The sequence below is a fragment of the Platalea leucorodia genome (assembly GCF_965183815.1).
Source record: "Platalea leucorodia genome assembly, chromosome: 16".
In the NCBI taxonomy this organism is placed as follows: Eukaryota; Metazoa; Chordata; class Aves; order Pelecaniformes; family Threskiornithidae; genus Platalea; species Platalea leucorodia.
Window position 1 is genome coordinate 9,953,465 of NC_138838.1, and position 13,311 is coordinate 9,966,775.

Genomic DNA, 13,311 nt, shown 5'->3' on the forward strand with positions numbered 1-13,311 from the left:
CGTTCTTTATCTCTCTACTGTGTGGGCAGAAACTCATCTGGTGGCCTGTAACAAAATGCCTGGGTGGATAGCAACCAGGGAGGAGGTTCAAACCACGCCACCTGTGGAGATGCTGCAATTTAGTGAATCATTAAGAAATCATACAGGGTATATTCCTCTCTCTTGTTCTCTCCGCACATAGTCAAACGGAAAATATGCAACATAATCTCATGCATTTATTTGGGGTGAGGGATAATGACCTTTGGAATAAACACCAGCTATTTTTAAAGGAAGCAGAATGCTCTGTCTGCACTCCTCTGTCCCCCCGGCTGACTACTGTACTTTTTGCCAAAAAGTGGCAGAGAAGGGGGGAACCCTTACAGAACTAATTTAGTTAAAATTTACACTCCTTGATTTTGTGCCTCTTATTTTTCCCCCTTCTAGTTTTGTAGCTATGATGCAGTATTGATCTAAAGATCTATAGGATCATACCACGGCTCCAGGTGGGTGGCAGAATTGAGGCTAGGCTTCATTTCCGTCTGAATGGTGCAGAAAATAATTCCACTTCCCAGCTTTTATTGCTCAGAACATTGCATTTCTCTCATTGCAGTGTATGGGAATTAGCTCTGGAGGAAAGAAATTTTTTTTTTTTTTTTTCCCCCTGACATAGAGTGGAGCAGAAGGATTCAGGAAGAAGTAATGTAAGAAAGCAGACAGCAAGCTCATTGCTGTTTGAATTAGGTGCAGCTGGATTGCGCTAATGAAATGGGACTTCTCATCTGCGGTTCAAGTGGTGTTTCTGTGGATGGATGGTCTCCAGACTGCAAATTCCTTGTCTGGCTGGGATAGCTTCCTGCAATAGCGCAGTGTGTTAAATACAGTAATAGCAGAGGAGCATGCAGTTGTTCAGCTTTGTTCTAGGTGTCAGTGTGAGGGGATGCATGATGGAAATCAGCAGGACTGCAGAAGGTAGAAATGCCTGCAGCTGGAAAATGCCTCTGTCACTGGTACTCAGGCCAGTGCCGGTGGTCTATGTCAGCTGCAGTCACTTGCCTGCATCACAGACCTACTTGCATGTCTTGAGCTGTCTGGGACAGACTCTCCTCCTGTGTCTGAGTGTGTAGCACAGCTGGAGCTTGGTCCCCACTGGGACTCCAGTACCAGCTGTCCTGAGGCTGTGTCTGTGTTCTAGAATGGCTGCAGGCTATATTAAACGCTGGCTTTAGGGACCAAAGGAACCTGATGGTGCCCTGGAGCCAAACAGGTTGCCTCGAGAGTAATGAAGTTATGCAGATGTGAATTTGTAGGTGCGAGAGAAGCCAAGTGGCAGTGGAGCAAGCAAGTACTTATGTGAAGATGCAGACACCTCATGCTGCATACGCCAAATGCCTTTCATGTTACCTTGCTAATGTGCACAGAAAGGCCGCCACCACCAGGCTGGAGAATAACAGAAGATTAAGCTGCTGCTTCTTAAGTCTTGTGCTTGTTCTCCTTTCAAATCGTTGTCTTGGTGGTAGGGTGGTGAGTTGCCTGTTCTTTTCTCCCCACCCTACAGCAAAGACATGTGCATGGCTCAGTGACTGAGAGCCATCGAAATGGTGACCCATATTGGACTTCTAACATGGACATAGTTCATTCAATTTGCTGTGTGAATTCAGTAAATCGGAGAAGTAATTATCCTGCAAGAGAAGCAGGCTGCCACCTGTCCGTGAACTTGGCAGCCGTAAGTCACACCTCTGGTATTGTATCCTGCTAGAAAAGTTTTCAACGGAGTCCTTTCCTGCTAAAGGGGGATGAGGGGAGAAATTCAGTAGCATGCTGAGAAAATAGTGCTGTCTGTGCCCAGTGTCCAACCAGGAAAGAAAGTAACTGGGAAAAGACTGTCAAAATCCAGTGGCATATTCTGATAAACATAGCTCACAGATAATGTCATTAGTGTGTTAAGACTAGTTTTAGAAACATGGATCCTGGGACCTCCTTGTCAGTGCCAATGTCTCAGGCAGGAAGGCGGGGGGAGTAAAAAAATAATCTACAAAGGTTTAGGTTAATTTATGAAGGTTCATGTAACACTGTAACTGGCAAGATGCTAAATGTTTCTCATATCGGAGAGATGCTCTCAGGAGAATACCTGTCTGTATGAAGCATTTACTTCTAACATAGAATAGATGCTTCTACTACCTGGTGTCACTTTAGTCATGACACTTTACATGATAGCAGTGGGATTTTCTTCCCCTTCCCTCCCTTCTCTACTGCTCACCCAGCTCGTCCCACCCACCAGGGTTACTGCCTCGGCAGGTCTCTTGTGGGTGCTAATCGCATTAGCACCCTGAGCAGCGCCTGCTTCAGTGCTTCTAGATGAGTGTGTTTGAAATGCACCGAAACTCGGGCTGCAGGATTTGTGCTTTCTGTCAATGACAAGTGGAGCAAATATTGACAATGCCTCTCAAAGACTCCAGTTACTATTGCTCTTGTTAATTCAGGGCAAAATTTATCCTCGTGCCAAAGACCCATGTTAAGTCTGTGCTATTGAAACAGCTGGACTTCCCTGTCCCATTTTTTTTGCTGTGTGGGTAATTTGGAGAATAAGGGACAAACCCAAGACAACCAAGGATGTACTGTGATCATCTGTGGGGCTTTTTTTTTATTTTTACTTTTTGTTTGTTTGTTTTTTCCCCGTGCTCTGCTTTCCTGTTTCTGACCTTGTGTTGGACCACTCATGTGTGCAAAGGTATAATATGTTTTGTTAATGGGGCTCCACTCTTAGATAAATTATTTATTAAACCATTCCGTGGCCTAGTGGAAAAGATCTCATGGCAGTGAGAGGCTGAGTGGGGGCAGGCCACGGGGCTTCTGCCGAGTTAGTGACACTTTTGGAGTTCACCGTCTAGTTCGAGTCTGGATTTGGCACTGTCAGACCAGTACTGACAGTGGCTTGCAGTGAACACAGAGCTGTTCCTGCTTTGTCTGCTATCAGGCAGTTGCTTTGTGCTTGTATGTTTGGCTACTACTTACGCCCGTCTTGGGGATGGTGAATTTTGCACTGTTGACTACTCCAGACGATTTTAAGTGGATTAGGGGCAAGAGAGAAACGTTTTCGGTGAAGTTTCGCAAAATGCTCAACTAAAGGGGCAAAGACAGAGGAAAAACCATTCCAGTTCTTTTGACTGTCAAATGCTGAAATGAGCTGCAAATCCTTGTCCTAGAGGCTGGAGCATAGGCTTTGCTCCTGCTGGGGATTTTGGCCATGTGTGCTGAAATGAGACTAAATCTGGGCTCGGGGCAGGTGAAGCCATTAGGTTAGGGTGAGATGGTTTGCACTAGTCAAGATGAGCCATGCTTGAAACCAGCTGGTAGGTATACGGATTAGTTGCTTTGCCCATTTACTTTGATGGTTTTGCTCATAATTTGTGCCACTGTGAAAGACTGATTGCCTTGCTCAGGCCCTAAAGCCTTGCTGTGTCTTGTAATCTGGGATTTTGAGAACTTGGAATCATGGTAGAGGTCTACAGCACCAATGAATGGCAAACTCATTTCCAGCTTTGCTTCAGTTACCAGATTTTGGAAGGCCTTGAGGGCTTCAAGAGGTGCAAGGGGAGGAGTGTGTGGAGGCTTTTTTTTTTCCCCCTTCAAATTTCTATTTTGGATTATGTGCAAACTAAATTAGAGGGTTCTCTGCAGCAATCTTCCTTGGATGAAAAATCCTGTGAAATTTTCAAAGAATTTTTTTTTTACTCTTGTTGCTTCAAATTGGGAATGGAGGGAGATGGAGACAAAACTACAAAGAACCAAATAGTCCTTTTGCTTCTGAAGCTGGCAAACTTCTGGATAATGCTCTGAACACCTATCTCTTTAAAAGCCTCCTAGGTTTAAAAAAGAGAAAACCCTAAAAAAACAGACATGGAAAAAACCTGGATTAAACTGTCACTCATTCACAATCTATCCAGGAAACTCATCCATGCCCCTACAGGTAGCTAGTTATCCCATCAGGAATTTCATATTCTTGTCTGAATCCTGGAACACAAATTGGTCCAGCGCTATGGCTCTGCCTTGATTAGGGTCTGCTGACACAGATGTCCACAGCATGTGTTCCAAAAAAGCCTGCTCAAATAACTGCTTCTTTCCCCAAAGGGATCAAAGGTTGAGATGGTCTTCCCAGAGCTTTAGCCAGGCTGTGCAAAGCATCTGCAAAGTTTAATCCCCTAACCTTTCCTTTCCTTCCCCCCCTTTTTCTTTTTTTAAGGATGGTATCAATAGAGTTTAAGGGTTTATCTTTTTTCTTTATAGAAAACAGCTATTATTTGTAAAGAACCCCTGGAAAAGAAAGTGCAGCCTTGGCTTTATCTGAGAGACAGTTGGGTTTTGGCTACTCTGTCAAGGATAAAGCCCAGAATACCTCTATACGCTTGTGCAAATATCTAATGTTGACATCTTTCGCCAGCTGCTGTTGTGGCTTCGTTTCCTTGATGAACAAAATCCTCTTGTGATGTGGCCTCTGAGCGCCATTATAATTAAAAGAATTAAAATTCAATTTGAGCTATTGTCGTTGCACAATGCAAAGTTCAACACCACTGAAGGTTGATTTTATTGATTCTGTATTGGGTGCTCCATGGAAATAAGTTACCTTGACACAAACATGGTGTTGGCAGTAGAAGGCACAAATGGTCCAGCTCCAGCGCTTGCTCACTTTAATTTTATTGTTAGTAGCACCTTTCACAAAGAGTTGTGCCAGCATTTCTATCTTAAAGCATGTTTTTTTTTTTTTTCAAGATCACTTCAGTCCTGGAATTATCTCCAGCTTAAATAGCAAGATAAGATTTACAGCCTTGGCAGAAAAATATATGTATGAGAGTTAAATGCTACAAAGCTGCTTAAAATTGCAGCTGTCAGTGGCAGCAAAGAACCTTGCTCTTTCTTGTAGCTTGACTTGGTCGTCTTTGGCTGCTTTTCCCTTGCACCCTTACTATTCAGGCTTGCATATATCTATTTTGTTTCTTTATTTTAAAGACCAGGCTTAAATTAAGCTTATCTGATTTTGCAGATCTGTTTCATTAAGAAACAACCAACTGTCACCATCAAATGTCTCTCATTCCCCGCGCACCCCCCCCCCCCCCCATTATTTCTGAGAGACTGAATATTGGCTTGAAATCAGCTCTTCTGAGTGTAAGATGCTTTTAAGCACTGATGAGATTTGTTCCTGTTCTCTGAAACTGCTCCTCTAAGCAGAGCAGCTGTAGTTCATGCTCAATGTATTAATGGTTCACTCAAACGTGACAGTGGGCTGGACAGTAGGAAGGTCAAAATTGTTGCGATAGGGAGACTGGGTGTGAGAAGTGAAGAAATCTTTCCAGAAGGTAGAGAGGCACTTGGACAAGAGCATGAAAAAGCTTGATCTTTGGAGCTTTCTTTTCTAGTCTTTATATTGGTGTTCTCAGTTTGGGGGAGAGAGACCTACGCTTTTCTTTTTTCCATGGAGTGCCTCTTTGCGTCGGAGCTTCTGTGTTGTTGCAGTATAATTAATGAGTAGTAATCACCAAGGGTTGAATGGAGGTGGGAGAGGCTTTCTGGGCAGCTTGCTCGTCTCGGTGGGAGGCTCCGTGCCCCTGTCCGTGTGCTGGGGAGGTGGATCAGGAGCAAGGAAGCAGGTTCTAAGACTGAACCCCAACCAGAAGATGTGGTCTATGTGTGCTTTACTTTCTCTTCTCCAAATGTCACCTTTCCCGTTACGCTGGTTTGCCAGTCCTGTAGTCATCTTGTGCATTGTCCAGCAAGTATGTGATGACACTTAAACATATAACTTAAATCTTCCCCTTGGTAGAAAATCTGGCTGGGAGATTCCCTTGCAGGAAGAGCAAAGGGCTGGATTACAAAGGTGCTTGTGTCTGATTTTTTTTTTTTTTTTAATAACACTGGTCCCTGTGTCTGCAGGCAGACTTGTGCCAGTGAGGCTAGGGATGTGAGTGAGGTTTGCGTTGGTCTACAAGGCTTATTTGGATTTGGGAGCTACCCTGGGGCTGAGAAGTCGCGCTACCCAGTGTTCCTGGGATGCCACTAAGCAAGGCGTAGGGCAGGGAACACAACAGCCTTTCTGTGTTAACGTTGTGTTCAGCACTTCCCGAGCGGTGTTTTCGGGGGGAGAAAAAGCTGTTTGGGAAGGAAAAGTGTTACTAGTTGTTTTGACAGAAGTAGCAAACTGTCTGGGAAGACCTTGTTTTCGTAGTATGGGACTGCTGCTCAGCTTATTGCTACCTCATTAGCAAGGAGTTACCTAATTAGCAAGGCAAGCTGTTAATTAAGTGTGTATTGCATTACTCAGCTTTAAAAATTCTTCTAGATGTTAAATATTTTAGTGATAAGGAATTGCCACTAAATTCTTTTCTTTCTGTGTAAATTTCTCTTTCATCTGCCAGAAGGCAACAAATCATGAACTGCTGTAACCACCACAGATCCAGGAAAACCAACTGAATTTCTTGTGATGCAGTTGGCACTAATGAACAGTAATAATTTTTTTAAAAAATATAATGGAAAAGACTTGGTAAGGTTAATAAGATAGTAGAACCCCTGTGTATTGAATCAGTCTTGATAAGAGAACAAAAACTACATGTTTGCTAAAATAACTTTAAAAACAAATAACATTGACTTTCCACACCTAGTGGAGACCAAATTTTCACTTGCTTGCATGCCTGCTCTCCCGGCATGCTAGGACCTGTCACTGTTCCGGCTCTCACCAGGACAGTGTGACTTTGATTTTTGACTGCTGGGCAATCTTTTTCATCAGATGGAGTTGGATCACAAGGTGGAAATTAGGTGTCCCTGCATCTTCCCACTCCTTCAGCTCACATGAAAATTTTGTGTTGAGGACATGTATCCACTTCCTACTGGCCCCACTGCATGAAGCTTTGATTAGCAATTATTTCTGAGATATTAAAAAACACAATAGATGTTGCAGGGCTCTGGATTTGCCATGATGATTATTAAGGGAAGAGAAAGACTATGGTTACAACTCAATAGTTATTTCTCCATGTCAGAATGTAAGTTATTGGCATAGCCTTAAGATCATACGTGCATGTATGCTCATGTACTACATACTTGGATGTGTTAACTGTGTCTTTATTTGGATTGATTAGCTGGATTCTGATTTTTACTTTTTTTTCTTGTGGGGGGTGGAATAAACCAAAGCAGACAGTACCAAATGCTTTGTTCTTGCTGTCTTAGCAATGTGTCTTCACCCTTACCCTACTCCTTCTTTCTATATGAGAACCAGGATAGCAAAACTTTACTCTTAGCTTTATGGAAGAATGAAATCACTTCAGTCATTGCTGAATAAAAGACAGAGGGGACCTGTGTGTGCAAGGGCTGACTCTATGGCGTACATACCATACCAGTTCTTTAGCTGTCATTAAGCTGCATGAAGACACAGCTCTGACCTCTGTTTCTAAGTCTTATAATCTCTGAAATAAGGTTCTCTTCAGTAAGCATGTGCTTGCTCACTTGGCGATAGTCTTGTGAGCAGCTTACTTGCTGTTGCTTCTCAGGTGTGTAAGTGTATGTGCTTAATACCAGGTGAGTATGTGGTTCAAGTGATCTCTTCCTTTGGGACCCTGAACTGTAGGACTATCATCTTTCTGTTGGCTGCCTGCCTTGCAAATGCCTTGCAAAACTGCCACAATGGTGGCATTCTGGTGATAGGGCTTTAAGTAGGTCATTTTCCAAAAGACACTGGCTTGGGGTTCTTATAGAACAACTTAGAAACACAGTTGTGGAGCCAGGCTAATCCAGAATACTGGAATGCTGCGCAATTGAAAATGTGCGTTACCTTTAGCTGTCAAATGCCTGAGAATTAAAACAGCCTTTGAAATAAAAATCAACACCTGAAAGTACAGCAGTGGGAAATACGAGGCAGCGGTGCAGAGGAATCCCGGATGAGATGCGCAGCTTCTGGGGGGCCCGGGCAGGTACCCCACGTTGTGCAGCACCTGGCACTGGGAGGCCCGCAGGTCCCGGAGCACTCCTGAAACAAAGGTGAGCATATGGCCTGTTCTTCCAGGCGTGGATACAGCACATCAGGGTGGTATCTTTAAAGTAATAAGTGTCCACTCTAGCTATTTCACAAGGACTTTGGCTAAGGAAGAATAAACTTCCCAGTGCACAGTTTCTCTTGAGGTGAAATTAGAGGCAAAGAAATGCTTTGGGCTTGTGTTGCTGATTGCACTATGAGTTAAAATTCTTATTTGATAGTCAATAAAGATAAATTACACACAAAAATAGCTACTATTCCTGGAGTGAGCTGGCAGTTTGCAGAAGGGGGCATGTGGTATCTTAACGTGCAGTCAGTTGTAAAGGCTTGGGAAAAAAATTTTCAACTGCACATTATCTGAGTGAGCTTCCATATTTTACCATGACACCGACTCCGAGACTCATTTCCCTGGGTTAAGTAGTGTGGGGTGAAGTATCTGCCGCTCTCCTTCTCCCTATCCATCTGCTGCGGTATTCTGGGCATTTAACCTGGAGCGCTTGCTGATGTATGACCAAATCAGAGAAAAGAGGCCGCGCTGTTTAACCCTCTCCCTTTGTAGCTGCACTTAATGAATGTCACACAGGCCCACTATAGAAATGATGGAACATCCATTCTGGCAGCATGAACAGAGCCCACCGTGCAATGATATGGTGAAATATGCTGAAAATATTCACAGGAACCTGTGAACATAAACCCATGATTATTTTTTCCCTTAAATCTCAATATTTTAGCTGGTTTCCCCCCCCATATAATAAGTGCATTTCCAAGCAGCGTCTACTTTTTTTGAGGGGAAGAAAACCCTATTTTCTTTTTAATGTGGCTGTACTGAAATTGCTAACTTATGCTAACCAAAATGTAATTATGTTGTCCATGCAGGTCTTTTTGTCTTTCTAAAAAATGTCTTGTAAATAAGATTGTAGGTCTTAATGACTCTATCCAGTAATTCCTGGGCTAAATTCAAAGGTGATAAAAGTAGGACTATACTTTCTTATGCAGAAGTTATTTACGTGCAGGTGCGTGCTGTCTGCTGGCCCAGTTCTTCTGCCTTTGCTCCTGGGGAGTCACAACTGGTTGTTAAGAACCTGTGCCTTTTGTAGGGCTCCTTGCTGAGCAAGCTACTGTTCAACATCTTGGAGGCAGGCCTGAGTGAACCGTGAATGGGGCCGGAGGAGTATGTAGCTGCAAAGCAACTCTTGTCTTGAAATACCTTTGTCAAGAGTCTAATCCTCACTCTTTTCACCATTTCATGCATCTTTCTCCACTGAACCACCTTTTTTTGCCCCTTCTGAGTGCAGGCTACATCTCGCTACTTCTCAACTCTGAACTTTGCACCAGATCTCCTCTTCCCTTGGGACTTCATTTGTGTAATCTGAATTCAGCTGGAGAGAAAACATAGTGAAACTTGCTCTTGGTTTGAACGGCTGTACAAAACCTCCTGTGTTGCTTAAGTTTCCCTAAAACACCATCATTTGTCAGCCTAATTTAAAAATAAATAAATCAGTTGCCTCACTTCAAAAAGAGAATAGAAATTTTAAAAGCTGGTAGCTAATTACTTCTGTTAGACTCGGCTTCATGCTGGCAGCAAATGTCTGTCAAGTGCTCTGTCAAAGACTAAGGAAAGTACTAAAAATGTGTAATGATTTCTTGCATGTTCCTGTTAAAGAGGATGCTGTGTTCCAGTGACGCTTTTCATAGAATTCCTCCCCAAATAAGGACACCAGCACCCTTGGGTGTCTCGGAGTGCTCTCCTAGCTGATGTACTTTTAATTTACGAAGACCATGTTTATACTGGAGGAGGGAGACCAAGAGAAGCTGGGATCTCAGCCTTTGCTTCTCCGAGATAATCAGCAAACAGTGTGAATGTGTGTGTGTGAGAACATGACATATGTAAATAAATGGATAAAATACTATCACTGGGACCTTCATTTCACCCAAGCTATTGAATCATCTCATCATAACTGCTTGTTATTAACCAAGTGGCATAATTCCAACTTAAACTTCCCTTTTGTTTACTAGAGACTTGCTGAAGAGCTAGTGCTGAATACTTAATTTTCAACCTTCTAGCTACATGTATTTATAGAAAGACCAAGCAATGTTTACCTCAAAGATCTAGAGCTAGGTGATGAGCAAGCTAGGTATGAATCTCAGCTTTGTTTTGAAAAGAAAATTTCAGGTTTCTATTTTAACAGAGAAAAATCTTACGAACATGATCAATAAATATAGGATGATGAAAAACCAGAAGGCACAATTTCCAGTATTTACACACTCACTTTAAAACATCAATTTGTTCATTCTTTTAACTTTCACAGATTTTCACAGGAAGCGCAGGGCTGAGCATGTGGCTTATGCCCAGTCTGTCAAATTAATACCGTAGCTCCAATGAACCTTGACTTCTGATGCAGCAGGCGGGAATTTGGCCTGTTATAACTGTACAGAGTGTCTGAAATACCATTTTTACCATTGATACAGACAAATTCATGCTGACATTAATACAGTGCTGTGATGTCCTGGTCCTTTTGCTGAGATACAAAGGGAAAATGTGCCAATCGTAGAGCATATAGTAATAGTTTAGTTGGGTGTTACTTAGGTGAAATGTTTTGGCATTCCTGTTAAACATCAGGGAGATGAAATAGTATTTATATTGAGAAGTTAATGGTAAGCAGCCAAGTTTTAGGCACTGTTTATACCTGCATAATCTGCTTTCCCACTGCAAGGAACAGAGGATAAACGGCCCAGGAGTACTGGCAGGGAGTGAGCCTGGCACTTGGGGGACGGACAGGTTGCTCACAAGCTTCTCCTGCTGCCTGCAGGCAATTCTGTGTGCAAAACTGTGGGTGGAGGGGAGTAAATAACCCACCCTTTTTCCCAAGTATGACTGCTGTAAAACAGTTGAGCAGGAGCGATAGCTGCTTGTGGCTGTCTTGCTCTGTGCAGAATTTTTTGCGGTAGTTTCCAGGCAATATTCCAGCTTGTTGGATGAAGGGAAGGAAGGCGATGCTTTGCATGAACCATCCTTGCAGAAGGTTACACGCGCCCCTTCCCCCAGCCAGCTCCCAAAGTTGAGCATTTCTTATGTGATGACTAGAGGCTTAAAAGTATGAGGGATTGCATTGTCTGCTGCTCAGGGCAAGAGCAGCTGTGCTCTGGACATGAACCTGCTTACTTCTGGTCAGCAACTCAACTAGAAGGGAGATTATTTTCTTAATATTTCTCCCCCTTTTCTTCCCTCTCCTGCCTAATGTACATAATAAAGCAGGCTATTTCTGCTATAGGAAAAAAATGACTAATTTACTTTATCAGCTGGCATAATCGAGCAGGCTGTGCTTAAGCTCCTGGTGTTCTGTGTTGGTTCATGGTGACTCAAAACACATCTTCCTTCTTGCAGCTTCTGCTAGAGCTCGGAAAAGGTGCAAGTGAGTTGTTAATCATACATGCTGCTGCACATCTTAATAAATGTGATAAAATTAGGATGGAAAGTTGGCTGTGGCTTTGAGGCTGAAGGACTGTGCTTAAAAGTGCAGCACCAGCTCCCTCTCCTTCTGGAGCAGTGTGAGGGGAGCAAAGCCGGGGTGGAGCAGGGCCCCTCTCCTGATGGAGCAGGGCTGCTTCTGACAATTCTCGATTGAAATGAAGGAAGAGTAGTAAAGGCATCTTAATAAAGTCATTTAGATGTTTAAATGACGTTGTTCATCCTTTCTGTAAACAGGACTTCAACAACAAGCTGTACCTGCTCTTTCTGTTTTCAAATACTGTTCTCTGGCCTTCCCTTTCCCTGGCGGAGAACCACCGACCTGATTAACATATTAAATGAAGCAAACCCAGTGCTATCTCTGCATGTTACTGCTTCCTTACAGTATATGAGCAACTTCCAGATTATCAGTTATAACCATCCTCAACCTTCCTAACCCGGAATAGCTGTATTTTAAGGACATTGTGCAACATGGCAGAAGGTAACTGCATCCCTCTGATTTTGGGTTCTTAGCCTTCAGAAAAGGGTTTTTCTTTAAAAGTCTTTAACTTTTCTTTTAGAGTACCTCAGTGCCACCTGTCCTTATCTCCCTGCACAGTCTTCATTTTACCCTCTTCTGGCCCAAGTCTGCGCGCGCTCGGCAGCGCACAGGCTCTCTCCCGGAGCCACTCGCACGCTACCCTCCCTACCCCGGGCAGGCTTGACAGAATGGGTGCCCCAAGATAAATAGGCACCTTCTGCACGTAGCTGAAAATCGAACTGTCCCCGTGCTCATCTGGAGCTGAATAGATTGTCACGAGAGCCTGGGGACAAGGGGAGCGGGGGTGGTTACTGGGGCAGTGCCGTGGCATTCTGTCCGTCCTTCTGCAGAAGGCTGAGGGGAGAGCATCAGCTACGGTGAGCTGTGGGCCCGAGGATCGCCTCGCCCTCGGATTTGCATCTGCAGCACCCAGCTGCAGCGAGGCGCGAGAGCCAAAGCTGCTGCGACACGGCATATGGGGCCCCGTGGTGGTGCACGGGAGGGGGGCAAGAAGAGCTGGGGGAGGGGAGAGGCATGCATATAAATCATTATTGGCGAACATCTCAGCTCTTGAGCCAGGCTGTCGCTTGCCGCTGCTCGTGGTGCAGCCCAGACATAAATCATAATTCCCCTACAATAGATCCTTTCGCAGCCGCCATCAGGAAAAGTGTGTTGGTTTTATCGATTTTTTGACACCGGGGCCCTGGCAACGGCCGCTCTGAATCATTATGAAATGAAACTGATTAGGAATTCATGGAATACTAAATAAACTTTACGAGCCCGTTGTAAGTTTTTTGATGCATGGGGAGCGGAAAATGAAAACTAATGATATAAAAATTACACAGCGTGCTGAGTATTATTATACTGCTATTGATTTGTTTCAAACTGTACATCAAAATCGAAGTGTGCTGGGTGTGCTTGGCTGCAAGGCTGATGCTCAAAAGCTTTTGAGGGTTTTTTTTTTAATGCTGGCTCCAGCATTTTTTGCCAGCCAGAGAAGGTTAGTGCCACCGCAGAATTGCTGAAGTGCTCCCTGCACCTGCCTATTCTTCTGCAACCACCCTTTGCATGGTTATCACTGACTTTATTCTCCTGTTTGCATGCGGACTCTCATGAGACAAAAATATATTGACGAGGATTTTAGCCTAAGTGGATAACTCCCCCCCCCCACTTCTGCTCTAGGGAATTTTACTTCTGTTTCTTAATAGCCAACGTTGTGAGAGAAGCCCAGGACACTTGACAAACATTTATGCAAAACCGCACAAAGGGATCATTTGTTCTGCCACTAACTGCAGCCACCTCGGGAGCGAAGGGTAACAGCTGGTTATA